Consider the following 11,839-nt stretch of genomic DNA (forward strand, 5'->3'; position numbering starts at 1 on the left):
TGTCTCATCAATAATGATCATTGGTTGGTAGAGAGAGAAGAGATTTGGATAGAGACTAAAGAGAAGAGGCAGGATGATAGCTGTTGGGTACTGGGAGGGAAGGATTTGGGATTTTTTTCTTTTTACTTTTAATACATGTAGAATTTAAATATATATATATATATATATATATATATATATATATATATATATATATATATATATATGTAAAAGTATATAGCTCTTAAGTTATTAGATTTGCCATTTGGATATTTGGATTTTTTTTTATTTTAGCCCTTGTAAAATTTAAATTTATTTATATATATATATATATATAAAAGTATATAGCTCTTTAAGTTATTAGATTAGCCATTTGGATATTTGGATTTTTTTTTATTTTAGCCCTTGTAAAATTTAAATTTATTAATATATATATATATATATATATATATATATATATATATATAACTCTTAAAGGGTTTAGATGTGAGGGATTTGGATTTTTTTTTCTTTTTTACTTTTTAGATCATATAAAATTTAAAATTATTATAGATATATATAAGAATATACTAAAAAGCAAAAACTCGGATTCGGTTACCCGATTTTTAATTTCTCTCGTCCCGGATCCGGTTTTCATCTAAAAAATTCGGATATGGTATCCAACCCTTTTTTTTCGGATCGGATACCCAAAAAATTCAGGTAAAAAATTTGGATACCGGATTGGAGCATCGGTGGATTTTTTTGCTCACCCCTAGTTAATGTAATTACTGTGAACATGTGTAGTTAGTTTTATTTGATCTAAATAATGGTAGACTCCAGCTTCTTTTGAGCCTACTGCCATATATTTTGCAGGATTCACGAATGAGACTCCTCGGGATTATTACTGTATTATTGTGATCTAGGCTCGGATGGCAGACACCATGATGTTGATGAAAGAGTTGAGCTGTGCTGGGGAACAGTTGAATTTGTTGCTACTAAAAAATACATAGTCTACTATTTATTGCTCTTTAACTTTGTTATAATACTTCTCAAATTTTGTAGTCTACCATACTTTTCCTCATTCCTTTACTCAAATCTCAATTTATAGGTGTTTTAGATAGATGCGTCACCCATTCTACATTTTTACCATAACTCATTACTTTGGTCAATTCTCAATATACAGATATTTGAGATGGGCGTGCCACCTATTTTGATGTAAAATAATTCCATTGGTTAAATACGGATAGATGATTCTGCTTCCTGCTTTCTGCTTTGTTTGTATGCATCTGCTTCAGCTTCTTCCTCTGATTGGACTGCCTGAGACCATAGTTTGCCTTGTTGCTATTGCTTCCGTAGCTACCATAACTAGCCGACTTACCTTCCTATTGGTAGCGGCTCGTTTGTTGTTCAAATTAATTGTTCTCACTATCTTAGGCATTACTTTTTGCATCTTTTTATGATGATTAGTTTGACTGCAAAGAGAATTGGGTAATCAGAATTAATTTCTTTTAAGCTACACACTTGCAATTTTAAGGCTGTTGACTGAAACACTGCTATGTTCATTTGACTATGCCAGAAATTTTTTGGCTACTCTTTCTTTAGTTTGGGTATGTCTCTGGACATTCAAACATGTTCGGATGTTATTATTATTTTTTTGCCAAGGTGAGCGGCCTAGCCTCTAAAAAAGGCAGGGACGTGCACAAGCCTCAGCGGAGCAAGTGAGAGCGGGGCCCACGCATATATGGGTGCTGAGATCACCCACACACAACCACTACTCACACTCTCAGAAATGCGTCCTCACCCAAAATTCAAACTCTCATTACTTGTGAAGGGTTCTATTGGGGACTCGGCTACCAATAAACTACTTGGTCGTTGGTAACATGTTCAAATGTTATTGAAACTGAGACCTGAAAGCTTAAAATGTCAGTCTCCTGAGAAGTTTGTAAGTTTTATAATTTGTTTGCTATTCAAGGTTGTTGGCTAATTATGCAATCCATCGGCAGGTTCTTGATCCAATGCCTGCTGTATTTTTCTTTCTCATTGATGTCTCAATGAATGTTGTTCAGACTGGGGCAACATCTAGTTGCTTGCAGTGCGATAAGCCAAGCTATTGTTGATCTTCCAGTAAGATTCAAATTTCAATGTATTTTGCATATTGCTGATGTATAGCATATATAAAATGAAGCAAACATGATCAACATTTACCAATAAATATTCTCTTTGGAGATAGCTTGTTGTATAAGAAAAAAGAGTCTCCTAGTGGTTTCCATTGCAAATCTGGAAAGTATCCAGGGAGCAGATTGATTTTCCGTATAGGAGTACCACTTTTTCTAACAAATCTAATACCCCTTGATACAGGTTTAGTGGAATATAAATGACCGTCCATTTTCAGTATATTATTTTTCCTTGCAAAATATGCTTGGAGACATTCTCAAGTTTTCGAAGAGCTCTTCTTCCAAAGTGTATATTTCCATATGTTTAGACGGTTTTAGAGATTCACTGGTATTTGCCTCATACGGATGTTCGTAACTTTTTCGTTGAGAAATTCTTACTCTTGCAAGTTTGGTTTTGAATGATTGAATAGGAAATACCATTAGTCATTGCTAGGGTATATTCATTGGCAATTTTACTCTGAATTTTTTGGTGATAGCTTTTTTCTGTTATGCTTTTAGCTAGTCTGATTATTGCTCTTGAGCTCTTACAAATGTGTTTTAAAAAAAAAAGCCATACAATGTAAATTTTGAAAGATTCGAAAATTTTTATATAAAAAATCAATTTGTTTGGGCTTTTACAGTATGCTCACAAATCATGTCGCCCTCAATGTTAAAGCCTATTCCAAGGCATATTGGAGGAGGCAGAGCATGCCCTCCATTTTGAAGAGACCAACAGAACTTATCCCTTGGCAGTGAAAACCCACTAAGCCTATGGCTGTGTCACTGCTATGAAGAGGGTCAAACTATTTTTCTACTGAGAGTTCAACATCAATATTTCATTTATTGCTGCCAAAAATCAGGTTTCTTAGTAAGCAAATTTTGCTGCAGAACTCATGATAATTTAGATCTACTGATTGAGTGGAATGCTAAGTGTCCCTTAAAGATATGACTTCATATGTGCTTTGATTATATGGTTTATCGTTTAATCTTTTCTGCTTAAAGCAGGCAGTTATTTTTGCTATTTGATGAATATCTTGACTGGAATTATCAGTTACCTTGATGAAATAATCTGTCAATTTGTAGGAAGGTCCTCGAACAATGGTGGGTGTGCAACTTTTGATTCCACAATTCATTTCTACAATCTCAAACATTCTTCACAACAGGTAATCCTTTTCAGATGCTAGATATGCAATAAGAAGTATATACCATTCGCAAATGTCTGTTCATGCAAGTGGAAATCTTGCTGATTGGCAATGGGTCTTGACTAATTGGATGACTGAGAGCCTCCTAACTTTGCAGGAGTAGTTTGTACCATTTTTTTTGTTGGCATAAATAACAGTATATTTTGTCAAACGATCTATTATTATTGGTTATGTGGTGAAAATTGAAACTCAACTGAATTTCCTTTCCTTTCTTTTTGATAATTAGATAATTCATGGACAGGGCACCGTTAAAATGATTATCAACTCTTCTAAAAATTGGCTTAAAGTGTATGCTTTACCTTTAATGTGTTAATCAGACGTATCAAATGCATTACCGGCTTCATCTGATTGAGTGTTGCTGACCATGATGTTAATATGAGGACAATATAACTTTTCCTAGAGTTGCTTATTGCCTTTTTACGCCTCATTTCTTTTAAGAAAAGTATGCATACTGTTATATCCTTGCTGTCTTTATTTATCTGCTTTTCCTGGGAATTTTATTTTTTCGGCTGTTCATTATTACTTTGTTTATGTTAAAGAGAGGACCTCGATCTCCAAACATTGATGTGGGCCAAAATACAAAGGAAATCATTTTATATTCTACTTGCTAATAATACAAATTATTGAATTTTTAGGCGAGAGAGTTTCTTTTAGTCAGTTGGTTTTTTTATGCCGTGTTTGTTATAGATCATGTACTTGATTATAGCTTGTGAAATTTCAACTGTACAACAATGGAAGAGCACATAGCTCTTGCGATTTTCTCCTCCAAATGACAATTAATCCATTTTATTACCTCAGGACTTGTATATCAATTTCTAAAGATGGGTAACTACCAAGTCAAGTTTGTTGTCTTTCTTGTATTGGCCAGAACAGCCATTGATATGGACCAACTTGCGCTTTAATTCAGTTCATGTAAATCCCTGTTATATTAGCAAGGAAAAAAAATGGAAAAAGGTGCTATTTTGGTTTAGTGAAGGCCTATTGCATTGTTGGTTCCTTCATGAAATAACATTTATTTATTTATTTTTAATTTTTTGTTTGTTTGTTTTTATGTTGTTGCTGTTGTGGTTGCAGGTATATTATTACCATCCATTTTCTGCTCTTTCTGATTCTGGCAAGCTATACAATGACCTTAGGTGGAACATCAGTAGGCCCCAAGGCTTTGAGGCTGTGATGCGTATAAGATGTAGTGAGGTAAATTTATTGCTAGAGAAACCTCTTTTATTAATTTTATGTTTCTTGCAGGGTCTTCAAATACAAGAATACTCTGGAAATTTTTGTAAGCGCCTTCCAACTGATGTTGATCTTCCTGGGGTGAGTGCCATTATCTTTTATCTTGCATCCTGCCCTTGAAAATTTAGTTGACTACTAGAAGACTTTTAAATCACAATATGTTTATACTGTGCATTTCTTGAAATATCATATTTTGGTTGGAATTAAACTCATGGAAGCTTGCTTGTGCAGTAAATTGATTGCATAGAATTTGATGCTATGTTCCTAGTAGCAAGAAGATGGGGCTTGTATTGGAGATAAACCGCAAATTTTGGTTATGGAAAGCTTGATAATTGACATGGCATGAATTTTGATTACATATTAATTCTTTTATTCTGGAGGTCAAAATGATGCCATTACATTATTTCATTTTTCTGAAATAATATATTTTTGAAATTTGAAGATTATTTTTGGATCAAGAGAAATTTTTACTCGTGGATTGATTCAAGATAGTACATTCATTTGAAAATGCCCATCCTACATGAATCATGGGCATGATATACAAACTATAGGATTTTGGCCTCTCTCTGTCTCTTTTTTTATCAAAGCCAAACTTTCTCATTGTGGGATAGAGAACAGCCTGCAATAACATCCATGATAGTTTGATTTGATCTAATAGAGCAATTATGAATAAAAACTTTGAGGCTTTCTCTATCAGGTAATTTCATTCTAGAAAGTTTTCTATTTATATCTAAATAAATGCAGAAAAGTTCAACAATTTAGATTCTTCTTGGCCGGTGAATATTAATATCTAAGAATATCATCTGTCCTTCATTGTACAATTTGTTTCTTTACTTGAACTAATTCGGTGTTTTACTCTATCCAATTTGATGACTTTTTTTTTCTTTTTTGAAGTTGTGAGGTTTAGATATGCAGGGATACTACTTTTTTGTAATATGGTACTAATTTATAAATGTTTGGAGCGTTTTAATGCTTCTTTATGCATCATTTTTTATTGTTTGATTAATGTGAAATTTGATTACAATTGCATGCTCTGGAGCTGACTCATTTCTAACCAAAACCTATTTGCAGATCGATTCTGACAAAACCATTATTGTGACTTTCAAACAGGATGATAAATTTCAGGAAGGTGCAAAATGTGCATTTCAGGTATACTGCATACTTTTTATTTGAGATATTTTCTGCTTAACACTGCCCCAGTTACCTGGTTATGTTGATTATGCATGGCAATTTCTTTCAGTAAGGATCTGTCAATTTGCATTTTTAGTGTGCTCCTCTGTACACGACGGTGTATGGGCAAAGAAGAATTTGAGTTCTGAATCTGTCATTTCCTTGCACAATTGTGCTCTGCAACCTTTTTTGTTCTGCTAATTTGGATGCTCAATTTGCTTACTTGTTGAAACAAGGTTCTTCTCTTTCCGTTTTTCTGGCTGCTTCTTTTTAATCAAACAGCAAAGAGATGCTAAAAGAGAAACTAAACAATGAAGGAAAAGTTGTGAAGAAGGCAAAGGTCATCAAGCCAAGATGGTCGGTCAGTCCATTCCCTGAAAGAAGAGGGAAAGACCGTGAAGGTGTTTGCCATGTTTTGCGAGCTCATCAGCGATGACGTTGTCTTCTCTGGGGATGATGGCAGCGCTGATATCTGGGAGGGTCTTTAGTTTTGATTTCAAAGAGCATAGTTCTTCAGAGAGGTGTCAGGCGATGTGGGTTGAAATTATTGGAGATCAGCTGTGAACACCCGGACATGGAGTGCAAAGTTAACTGCTGTGATTTCAGGGAATGGACTGACCAAGTCCTGCCTCACATGGGTGCCAAGTTAAATCCAAGAAGGGCTCTTACTGAAAGCGTTGCACTTCAAGAGAGAGTCCACATGGTTGCTATCGGCTCCTGCAAGTAAGACAATACCCGGATTAGAGACTATAATAAACCCAATTCCTGCCTCACAGGAGGAGGCCGACCAAGAGGCATCTGTGAAGATGTAAATTGAGTTGGAATTGGAGTAGAGTTTAGAAGACTCCTTGAATAATTTGGTTGAGGAGTTGTGAAGATCAGTGCACAAGGACCAGGCTCGAGAAATTATTGTATTGAGACGGTGGCTTCCAATCCCTGAATATCATGTTGCACCTCTCTTTCTAAATGAGCCAATCTGAAGTAGCTATTAATGGCTTAGCCCTAATGTTGAGGTAGGAGGTAAGCCAATGACCTGTGTGAAGAGTAAGAGCATAATTTGGCATAATGCCAAGCCTAGAAAGAAGGTCATTCCAAATAGGAGCTAGTTTGGAACAATTTCAGATTATATGCTCAGTAGTCTCCTTAGATAGAGAACATAAAGGACAGTTAGTGAAAGGCCAATGTTGAGATGATACAAGTAGGACCAAGTAATCAATTTGCAAAGAGCCAGCTTCCAAATGAGTGTTTTAATTCGAGGCAAAACTTTGAGGCTCCAATTTCCTGCCAACCTTTCCAAGGAGTAACCCGAGTATCACAAGCTAGGTTTAAGTAAACTTAAGAAGTGATAGAGGTGAGATTGTTTTGAGGGCCCCAAACCCAAAGATTGGAACACAAAGGATCAATCTTGATCCTATCAATCCAATCCCAGTTGAGTGAGAAGCCAAAAATATTCTCCAAAGAGATTTGACTAAAAGAGTTGCCAATAATTAAATCAAAAAAGGAGATATTTTCCAAAAGGCAGTCCATATTCAGGAAAGTGGGTTTAAAGGATACGGGAATATCCAGAAGATAGGGGTCCTTCCATAAATCCACAGACAAGGGGTTACAAAAGATAATTTGTAAATTATTTTTAAGAAGGATAGCAGAATTGGAGATGGATTTAAAAAACCAAGAGGTACGAGGAAAATAAGGAATTTTCCAAAGATGTCAGTCCTTGTATTTAATGTTAAATATATCCACCCAAAGTCTGTTATCCATGTTAAGAATTGAGAAGATATGTTTCGCCATAAGAGAGTGTTTAGCAAAGTTGAGATTACGAATTCCCGGCCCTCCCTCAGATTTTTAAAGCGTAGTAACTGTCCAGCTAACCGAATGGAAGCCACTACTATTACGTTTGGAACCCTAGAGGAAAGAATGAGCTAGTTTGGAAATCTCATTCAAAATGGGAAATAGGATATGCATAACTGAAAGAAGATAGGTAGGGATAGATAAAATCATGCTATTGATAAGAGTAACCCAACCAACAATTGAAATGGGAGAATGATTCCAAGCATAGATAGATCGGCTGACTTTGTTGGTGATAGAGGTAAATTGAGCAGCTGGAAGGCATTTCGGAGAAATGGGAACACCAAGATAAATTAAGGGGAAGTTACCCTAAGAGAAACCCAGGATCCTAGATATGGATTTGGCAATGGATTTGTTGGCCCAAGAGGGAAGATAGAATTGAGATTTCTTGGGATTGGACTTTTGGCCAGTAAGATTATGGTAGAGGTTAAGGCAAAAGAGAGAATTTCTAGTAGCTTTTCTAGAGGTTTTGATGATCAGGATTAAATCATCTGTGAACATGAGATGGTTGAAATTTCTGGGTAAAGAATTGTAGAAACCAAGGACTAGTTGGAGGTCTAAGGCTTTGCTGAGGATGGCCGAGAGATTCTAGGTGACTAGGAGGAAGAGAAGAAGGGAGATGGGGTTTCCTTGTCTAACTCCCCGACTGCTCGAGAACCAATCGGAGTTATGACCATTCACTAAAACAGAGAATGAGGCCGAGGATAGACAGGCATTAATCTAATTAATCCAAACAGGTGGAAAATTCATTCGTCTAAGGGCAGCAAGAATAGCTGGCTATTCGATAGAATCAAAGGCTTTTCGATATCTATTTTAATCATCATCCTAGGAAGGGCTGGGAAATCATATTCTAAACTATAGGCGATCTCCTGGGCTGCGATAATGTTATCAAAAGCGCCGCGCATAGGGATGAACCCATTTTGCTCTGTACCAACTATCTTATGGATAATAGACTTAAGACGGTTTGCTAGGATTTTGGTGATTATCTTGTAACAAACATTGCAAAGAGAAATAGGTCGAAAATCAGAGGGGAGATTGGGATTGTCTTTTTTAGGAATTAAAACCACACTAGTTTGACCCCAAGAAGGGGGAAGAGAAGCAGCATTGGAAAAATAAGCAATAGCATTAAAAAGAGGGTCCCCAATAATATTTCAATAAAACACATAGAATCCAACGTTCAAACTATCCGGTCCTGGACGTTTTCCCTGAGGTATGGATAGGAGAGTTCTGTAAACCTCTCGTTTGGAGAGAGGTTGGGTTAGAATCTCGGTGTCTTCCTCAGATAAAGTCACAAGATTGTCCGGTAGAGCAGAGAAGAGAGTATGCAAAGAATGAGAAGAGGAAGAAGTTCAGAGGTTTTGAAAATAATTTTTGAAACAATTTTCAATATCATATTAAGCTGAAAAGATAGTACCCAAAGAATCTCTAATGAAGATGATCCTGTTTTTTGTGCCGGCGAATCTTGACTGAGTTATGAAAGAAGCTAGAATTTCTATCTCTCCTTTGAAGCCACAGGAGATGGGCTCGTTGGCTCCAATATATGCCTTTATGTCTCAGAAGGGCATTATGGCGGCTATGGAGGGCTCTCAACCAGGTCTCCTGCCAAGCAATGTCCATTAAGGGGTCATGGCAGCAATCTCCTTTTCAATATTAACAATTTCTTCTTCAATATTATATCAATTTGATTTCCTTCATCTAAGGATGTTATGCTTGGAACGAGAGATAGCTCGAGAAAAGGATTGGAGAGGAGAGACATTGGAGCAATCAGACCGGGCCTTGAAAACACAATCATGATAGCCGTCATATTCGAACCAATAATTCTCAAAATGAAAGGGTTTATGAAAATAAAGGAGGCATTATGCATTGTTAGAAATAGGGGGGAGTGATATGAGATAGTGTGGGCTAAGTGAAGGTTGGAAAAACCTTGGAAGTCCGAGATCCACAAAGAATTAGCTAAGAACCAGTCCAATTTTTCCCAGCGGCCGGCAAGACTGGACTGCCCATTACACCAAGTAAATTTAGGACCTAAAAAACCCAAATTGATAAGAGAATTATCAAGAATAAAATTAGAGAAGTAAACTGATTTAGAAGCATAATGATTAAAATTTCCCCTCTATGCTCCTCACAACAGGTGATGTCATTGAAATCACCGGTGAGGAGCCACGGGGTGTTGAGCGAAGAGAAACCCCTGAGAGATCTCCAAAGAATCTTCTGCTCTAAGAGGACTTGAGAGTTGTAGATAATAGAAAGAACCCAAGTTTTTAGCAGAAGTAATAACGAGATGAAGGACCGTGCGGGAGGAAGCCACAGGCGTGATATTACCGACCGCCTTATTCCAGAGAACTAGGATTCTGCCAGAGAGACTGTTGAACGGGATGGCAGCCCAGTCTCACCAACGGTGATATTGCCTGCAAAAACAGAGAATTATAGGAGCATTTGCTTTGGTTTCAACTAAACAGAGGAAGTTGAGCTTCAGACGAGCCATACAGTCTCGGATACGGGAGTTCAACCTGGGGTTAGAGATGCCCCTATAATTCCAAGTAAGGATTTTGAGATTCATGAAAGTCATATAACGAAAAATCGAGAAATAAAAGGAAGGGAAGAAGGTTTCAGAGTTGGGAGATTTTCTCCCTTTCTTAGGTTTCGTGCCGCTTTTTGAGGGACCACGCCTTGCCAGGTCCTCCATTTTTGCTTCGTTTTGGAATTGACTCAGTAACATATCATCATCCAGTTCGACAGAGGAACCAGAAACAACTGAGAGAGAGTCTTCCATAGCATGATCAGCGGATGAAGAGTTTGTCAGGACCCTGATAAGTTTATCCACCGTTATGACATGATTAGATCTATCTTCTTCTTCATTGTCAATAGGAGAGCAAGGAACAACCGAGGAGATAAGCATCGAATTTTTAGGGATATTTTTTTGTTGGGAAAAGAAAAGGAGCATAGAAGTGATGTGATCTGTAGGCTATGCTGAGAAGTGATGGGATCCTGGATGTCAGGGCATGGGGCAACCGAAAAGTCACCCTCAGGATTGGACGAAGATTTCAAAGGGTGGCAAGGATCAATGGGAGGGCCGCCCTCGGGATTGTGCGAAGTATTAAAAGAAGGGCATTGATTCCCTCAGGACCTGGAGGGGGAGCGAAAGGACCAGGGCGAAAATGATGAGAAATGCTTCCACACCCTGCATGTCCGCCACGTGACCTAAGCTGATGAGAAGGCTCATCCACATGTCGGTTACTTACCCATGCAGGAGGCCACCCGTCAAGATCAGGGCCATTAGTGCTAGGAGGCTTGTCGTCAACTATCGGGAACGGTTGCAGCCATGAGAGCCCCCACAGTTGCCTCCCCATCCCGAAGTCGACCCACGCCTCAATCTCGGCTTTAACAAAGGTCCAAAAGAGGCGTTTGAGTCTGGAGGGTCTAGCGGAAACACAGGATCCACGACAATGTTAGCCTGCTCCCTCCAGCATCGTCGACCTACATCCCTTGCACAATTTGCACCAGCCCTGTATCTATAGATACAGGCGGTTGTCGGATTGGTCACATTTAAATTCATCGTGCCCTATTTTTCAGCAATGATAGCAAAACACCGGGAGTTTCTCATAGAGAGCAAGAACAAAGACCGAGTTAGTGCCATAGTTAACCCACGCCCCCTGTTGCAGAGGAAGGGAGAGGTCTAACTTTACACAAACTCTAGCAAACTTAGCTCGAGAACAATCTGTGGTATATGAATCAATTTTGAGCACCTTACCAAATTGAGAGGCGGCCATATCAAGAATCTCATAGTCCCAGAGTTCCATCGAGAGATGATAGGGCTAGATCCAAACAATAGTTGTAGTTAAACGTTTGAATGCCGGCTGAAAGCTTTCTCTCCAAGGTGTGAGTTGAAGGATTTGGCCGGCCACCGTCCAAGGACCCTCCCAGAGTAGTTTGTTGTGCATCTCCAGCGAAGTGCATCAGATGAAGTAGTATATGTTCGGAAGGTCCGCTATCGAGAACTCCCCGAGTCCCCGCCAAGCATCTTTTAAAGCTAACTTCGCCTGATCGAGAGGGAGAGCTTTGATAAAAAATTTCACATAAATAGAGGGTTGCATACCATCTGGAGCAGAGAACCAAAGTTCAGGGTTAATAGTAATTAAAGAACGGGTTGTGGAATTGATTTTGTTGAAATGAGATTTCAAGAGATAGAGGGGAATGCCCGAGGGACTGGAGGACAAACCGGAGTTAACAATGTTTGCCCAGGATATGCCAGCCTTAGGGCCAGGTCAAGGCCGTGTG

At 38.1% G+C, this 11,839-nt stretch overlaps 1 long non-coding RNA gene across 1 annotated transcript; it reads right to left on the minus strand.

Annotated features, from left to right (window-relative positions):
• Window positions 1-5,980: 5,980 nt before the first annotated feature.
• Window positions 5,981-6,752, minus strand: LOC120252827. Its single transcript, XR_005534146.1, has 2 exons — window positions 6,562-6,752; window positions 5,981-6,433 (listed from the first exon to the last, which is right to left on the minus strand). It is a non-coding gene; the product is annotated as an uncharacterized LOC120252827 (long non-coding RNA).
• Between the last annotated feature and the right edge of the window lie 5,087 nt (window positions 6,753-11,839).

Source organism: Dioscorea cayenensis, chromosome 24 (assembly GCF_009730915.1).
Source record: "Dioscorea cayenensis subsp. rotundata cultivar TDr96_F1 chromosome 24, TDr96_F1_v2_PseudoChromosome.rev07_lg8_w22 25.fasta, whole genome shotgun sequence".
NCBI classification, from domain to species: Eukaryota; Viridiplantae; Streptophyta; class Magnoliopsida; order Dioscoreales; family Dioscoreaceae; genus Dioscorea; species Dioscorea cayenensis.